This window comes from Colobus angolensis, unplaced genomic scaffold (genome assembly GCF_000951035.1).
Source record: "Colobus angolensis palliatus isolate OR3802 unplaced genomic scaffold, Cang.pa_1.0 Scaffold19, whole genome shotgun sequence".
NCBI classification, from domain to species: domain Eukaryota; kingdom Metazoa; phylum Chordata; class Mammalia; order Primates; family Cercopithecidae; genus Colobus; species Colobus angolensis.
Window position 1 is genome coordinate 1958922 of NW_012115043.1, and position 6537 is coordinate 1965458.

The window sequence follows — 6537 nt, forward strand, 5'->3', positions numbered from 1 at the left end:
CCATCTTCTAACCACTGCTGCCTCCTGGGTGGGTCTAGTTCCGTTAGAGAGAGCCATAGAAACTCTCCCACGCTGCAGCCCATCACAGCATGGTGCAGTCAGGTGAGCTTGGGATTCAGCCTGCCTAGTATTCATTCTCCTTTCTTCTGGAAACAGCATCCCAATTTGGAGGGAGGGGCAGTTCCTAACCCATTGAATATAGGCTTGGTAGTACTGTCAATTACAGCAGTCTGTCCTCTTCCAGCCAGCAAGTGGCAATGGGCCCAGCTTCCTCCCCAAACCTGAATCCTAGATGGAGAGACAAAAGAATTTAAAAATAGAAGTTTATTTATTCCAATGAAATGATGGTCCATTCCTGGCACCCAGATCCTGATGCTGCCCTGCTTCCTGTCGTTTCCAATCATGTGTCTTCAGCTTTTCCTTTCCTTCTGGTGTGGCACCACAGTCCTTCAGTAAATTTTTTGTTTGTGATAGTGGGAGTTGGTTTCTGTTGCTTGCAACCAGAGATCCCTGGCTGGTACTGACTGATACTAACTGCATCAGTACAAACCGATAAGGTGGCAGACCAGTTCTCTTGTTTGTTACCTGAGAGAACTTGGGTTAGATGTCTTTGGGCCTCAGTTTCCTTGTCAGTACAACAAGGATAATAATAGCATATTTCTTAGAGTTATTGTGAGGATTAAGAGACTGGGTGTTTGTGTACGAAAGTGCCTGCCAGTCCTATCCTTTCCCTCCCCTCCTCTTCCTAACTTCTCTCACAAGTCCAAAAGGAGATGTGGGGAAGCAGGGACAGCAGGTCTCCACAGAGGTTCCTATGGGAACCCTAGCCACATGTGCAGCATCCCTGGGGGTGTCTGGGACGGGCTAGGCAGCTGCTGGGAGGCTGGCTGAAATGACTCTGCTTTTTGGAGCAGAAAGGCTCAGCTGTTCCCGTCCCCCCAGGTCCTAACTCAGCTCAGCGCACAGAACTCCAAACAGAGCAGCTGTTTGACTTCTGGAGCCTGGAAGAGGAGTGATCTCTGTATGGCTCTCTGCTTCCAGTCTCAGGGGAGGCTGGGAGGGAGGAAGAGCAGTACTCAGCTCAGAGTTCTCAGACTGGAAACAAGCCTTAAGAAGCCATTCAGCTGATCAATCTGACAACACACCTTCAATGAGCCGGTTCCGGGAGCCCAGCACTGAACTGAAAGACTTCAGTGGAAATAAAAATAGAAGTTAAAGACAGCAACTATGGCTGTCATCTGTGGAGCGCCCACCATGTTAGCCACTCAGCTCAGTTATTTATATACATCTCCATGCTCTGAACCATAGATTCTGCCAGGAGGTAGAGAGCCCTTTTTACCTATGTGGAGGCTGAGATCATAGGAGTTACATACAGGACATGCCCAGGTTCTGTAGCCAGAACAATCACCTACCGTGATCCTGTCTTACAGACTAATTCATTCATTCACTCACACCCAGCAATTTGTTGAGTACCCAGTATGTTTTGGGCTCTGTATTTGATGTACTTGGAGTTGAGTGGCAGAGGCTCATGAGCACACAGGTGACAATGATACCATTGAGAGCCCAAGAAAGGGCTGTGACAGCCATTGGACAGGCTGTGCCTGGGTTGTCAGGAGGAAGTGGGGAGGTATTGGCTTAGCTGGCCATGGAGGATGGAGAAGTGGCAGTTCAGCATAGGGAAGGTGGAAAGAGGGAGGAGGGAATTTCACATAGTAGCCCAGCAACAGCAAAAGTGTGAGACTTTTGCACAGGGCATCTTCATCCTGGAGGCCCTCAGCCAGAGCATTGAGTCCAGGGGGCTCCATGACAGGGCCTGAGGCCAGACTATGGCTGATACCAGACAGTCAAGGGCCTTATATGGGATGCCAAGTGATTTAAACTTCATCCTGTAGGAAAGGGTTTTAAGCAGTGGGGAGGTGATGTGGTCAGATTTGCTTGACACCCAGATAACTCCTGCTCTTGCATGTAGGATGGGCTTAAGGGTGGCGTAGAGGCAGAGCAGGAATCCTGTCCTGACTTTGCTATTGCCCAGGGGTCTTGGTGGGAGTTTCAGGGACTAGGGCTGTGGCACAGGTGGAGAAGAGGGACAATAAGTAGGGACATTTCAGAGACGGAGTCAGTAGACTCTTGCTGGCAGAAAATTGAGGACAAAATAATGTTCCTTGCCAGACACTTTTGTGTGTGTCTCTGCAGTGTTTGTGGGCATAGACACGTGTCCATCTATGTACACATCATATGTGTGCATGCGTGTGTGTGCATGTGGGGCTACTGTCTGGATGCACACTGGTGATCATGCATGTATTTGTGCATGTGAGAGTCTGTGCTCTCAGGCATCCTGCAATCTGCATGACTGTATTTATGTGTCTGTGCCTACGGCCTGTATGTCTGCTGCTCCCAGCCCAGCTGTGAACCCACCCCGCTAGCCCACTCCCATTGTGCTCCGGGCTCAGCACAAGATTCTGTGTGCCAGGCACCCTCCAGGGCTTCAGCTGCTTTCCAGGCTCCTGCTGCTAAAGCAAGATGCATCTTTGATCCCTGTTTGATGCTGCAATATGAACCCCAAGGCAGTTCTTCAAAGGGAGCCACTAGGAGTGGAAAGAAAGAAAGTAAACATCAGGATTAAAACTGTGAACTAAGCCTGTCCCTGCTCTAGATCTGGCCCATGAACCTGCTCCCACAGGCAGGCTTTGATCTGACAACTGCATTTCCCCAGGCCAGGATCCCAGGGAGAACAAGAGGTTCTGGAAACAGAGAGATGGGCAGGGCTCAGGGAGGGGCTGGGGTACTATGCTCTCGCACTCAGCAGCTTCCCATAGCTTCCTGAGTCCCTCTTCAAATGTGAAACAGCTGCCAATAGGCCTGTCCTCAGGGCCATGGACAGAGAGCCCTACCTCCTTTCCTCCCTCCCTCCCTCCCTCCCTTCCTTCCTTCCTTCCTTCCTTCCTTCCTTCCTTCCTTCCTCCCTCCCTTTCTTCCTTTCTTCTTTCCTTCCTTCTTTCCCTCCCTCCTTCCCTTCTTCTCTTCTTCCCTCGCTCCTTCTTCCTTCCTTTTTCCTTCTCTTTCCTTCCCCACCCCTCCCTTCCCTTTTGTCCTCCCCTCCTTCCCTAACCACCATTTCCAGAGGATACTGGGACTTCAAACTGACTCCCACATGTGAGCTACCTCTGATAGTTAGTGGTTGTGTAATTGTGGGCAAGCATGCCTGTTTTATAAGGTAGCTACTCTGACCTCACAGGGTTGGTTGGTTGTTTGGATTTAGTAAATTCAGGCATGGATGTGCACAGCAAATACCAGCCTGGCTGGAAAAGCTCAGCACATGGTAGCCATCAGAATTGTTGTCCCTGTTATGCAGTATCAGTGATCAGGAGTGACAAGGCATCTATTGATCTCAGCCTGCTTCTACCAGCAGGTAAACAAAGAGTGCGATGAGAGTTTTATAAAAGGCGGGGTGCTAGGGTGCTTGGAGGGGGCTCAGAAGAGCAAGGGCGCAGCCTTCCAGGGAGAAGGAGCAAGATCTGGGAGAGCTTCCTGGAGGAGGTGACTCTCAAGTCTTACAGGACAGCTGGATTTCACCAAGTGAGTCCAGGCCAAGGAGAGGCTTTGGCCGAGGTGTGAGAGGCAAACTGCAAAGACCTCTGGTGTGTCCAGGTATTGGATCCTGTGTGGGAAGCCTGTCTGCAGGCTATGATGCGAAGCAGGTCCTATGGGTGCTGGGCCCCGCTGGACGAATTTAACCAGACTAGGAGTGCTGGGACTGAGGGATCTGAAAAAAAATCTTTCCAGGCCAACAGATCTTCTAAACTCAGGTGGCAGGCTTGCTGTGGTGGTCACCCAGATCCCCTTCAAGGAGGGACAAGCTGGGAGAGCTATAGTCAGGCCAGCCCCTTCCAGATGGCCTCAGCTGCAGAGTGCAGGCAGGCCTGAGATCCTTCCTCTTCCTGGGCAGTGCACATTCGGTGACTGACCAATGCTGGGGTATAAAGGTGTGGCCACGACAGCCCAAGTCAGGACGACTCTGAGGAACTCATCTGGCTCCAGGACTCCTTCAAGGGATTGAGGGATTGGGGAGGCTATGGCTGGCCTGCGCTGAAACTGCCTCTCTCTCTGCCCCACATGCTTCCTTCCCCTCCCTTCCCTCCCAGAGGCTGTCTCTAAACTCCAGTAAATACAGTCGCAGAATCCCCTACTCACCCCTTTGGGCTGAGCATTGTCTTTCCCTACTGCTCTCCCCCTACCGTCCTCTTATTATTTTTAATTTAATTTCTTTTAAAGACAGAGTCTCCATCTGTCGCCCAGGCTGGAGGCAGCAGTGCGATCACAGCTCACTGCACCCTCTACCTGGGCTCAAGTGATCCTCTCACCTCAGCCTCTGACTAGCAGGGACTAGAGGTGCACACTGCTATACACAGCTAATTTTCTTTAAAACAATATTTTTATGTTGCCTAGACTAGTTTCAAACTCCTGGGCTCAAGTGATCCTCCTGCCTCAGCCTCCCAAAGTGTTAGGATTACAGGTGTGAGCCACCACGCTCAGCCCTACTTGCCTCTTTTTAAAGTAAACTTCTTTTTTGTTGAAGTATAACATGCATACAGGAAGATGCAAAACTTAACCAATCACATACAACATAAATCTCTGCAAAGTGAACATAACCTGTAACTGTCACCAGATCAGGAAACAGAATTTTACCAACACTCCCAGAGTCCCTTTTTGCCCCACTCCTTCTCAAAGGAAACCCCCATCCTGACTTGTAACACCACAGGCTTAAGGCGTACATGTTTTTGAACTTGAAATTAATGGAATCAGAGTGTGCTGTCTTACCTATCTGGCTTCTTTCACTCAACACCACATTTGTGAGATTTGTCCATGTTGTTGCAGGTGGCAGTTCTTTATTCATTCTCATTGCTATACACAGTTTCATTGTCTAAATTACCCCCACTTGATTTATCTACTCACCACTGATGGGCGTTCGAGTGGTTTCCAGTTTACGACTAATACAAACGGCTCTACGATGAACATTCTTGTATCTTGTATAATTGACTTTTGGTGCCTTTATAAACAAACTTCTATTAGATATGTACCTGGGCTCAGGATTTCTGGAGTAGGCATGAATATGTTCAGCTTTAGTGATGCTTCCAAACTGTTCTTCCAAAGGGATGGTATTAATTTACCCCTTCCCCAGCAGCAATAGGAGAGTTCCAGTTGCTCCACATCCTCACCAGCCCTTGATATTATCAGTCTTTTCACTTTCAGCCATCCCAGTGTAGTTCTAATTTGAATTTCCCTGATAGCTAATGAGGTTGAACATCTTTTCATGTGCTTCTTGGCCATTTGGAGGCCCTCCTTTGTGATGTGGCTCTTCTAAGGTTTTTGCCTATGTATCTACTGTTTTTGCCTTGTTGATTTGGAGGAGTTCTTTATATATGCAAGTGCTTTGTCAGATCACCATGCCCCCTTTTTGAGATTCAAATATCCCCAGGGTAGGGTGAAGCCTGGCATCACCAATACTTGGGTAGTTCCAAATTACTTTCTCCCTTCTCTGGGCCTGGGAAGCCCTCCCAGAACGGAGGCCTCCTCAATGAGGCTGCATTTCCCTTCCTCTCACCAGTTTTATTCTTTTGGCTGGGAGAAGCTGAAATACAAAAGGGTACACATTAAAAAAAATCAAGAGCAAAGATTCAGAGTTTTCACAGAGGGGAAAGGAAGCCATGGGAAGAGTCTGACCTCTCCCCTCCACCTGGGCAATCACAGGTGGCGAGCATCTCAGTCTGGCCTGCAAGTGAGGAGGTAACTGCAGACCATGCTCTGAGGGGCTCTCAGGCTCAGGATACCTGGCAGGGGACTGGAGGAGGTTGGAATCCCCTCCCTGCTTCCAGAGAGAGAGAGTGCAGAGGAAGTGCCCGAGCCTAGGGGGGATTGGAGGAGGAGATGAGAAGAAAGAAACAGGGAGGGTCAGAATGTTTTATGGAAAGATGTGAACCCCTCAGCGGACAGGACTCTGTCTTCATCTCCAGATCCCTTGTCCTTCACGGTATGTGCTCCCGAATATGCCTACCAGAAAGTAAGAGACATGAAGAACTTTCTGAAGGTGAGCCCTGTAGAAGGAGGGCCTGTGGTGCTTATCAGTAAGGGTTGAATGAATGAAGTTCAAATTACGATGTAAATAATAACAGCTCGATTTCTTGAGCAGCAACCAGGCATGTGTACCTACTAGCATCACATTTAATCCAACAGGCACTAAGCTGAAGCTTACACCCAGTTCCATCTGATTCCAGAGCTCACAGTCTTTTTCCCTAAGCTGCACACCTTCTCATGACAGGATAAAGGGTAGTTTACCAAGGTGTTCTCCAGGCAGGAAGTCCGCTCTTCTCCCTTCCAGGTGAGGAATCACAGGCCGAAGGAGAGGGACTCTGAGAAAAGGAGGGGGAGAAAGGTGAAATTACAGATGCTCCTCTTATCCTGCCCATCACCTCCTTTAAACTGTTTCACCTCCCTTCCTCTCCTCTCTCCCTCCCTCCCTTCCTCCCTCCCTCCTCCCCT

At 49.3% G+C, this 6537-nt stretch overlaps 1 long non-coding RNA gene across 1 annotated transcript in view; it reads right to left on the reverse strand.

The window, feature by feature from the left end:
* Positions 1-1461: 1461 nt before the first annotated feature.
* LOC105510507 overlaps positions 1462-6537 on the reverse strand; it is a 13215-nt gene continuing 8139 nt past the window's right edge. The window contains exons 2-4 of the long non-coding RNA XR_001001569.1: positions 6209-6407; positions 4954-5629; positions 1462-2585 (exon numbers count right to left, since the gene is read on the reverse strand). This is a non-coding gene — a long non-coding RNA (uncharacterized LOC105510507). The remainder of the gene's footprint in view (positions 2586-4953; positions 5630-6208; positions 6408-6537) is intronic.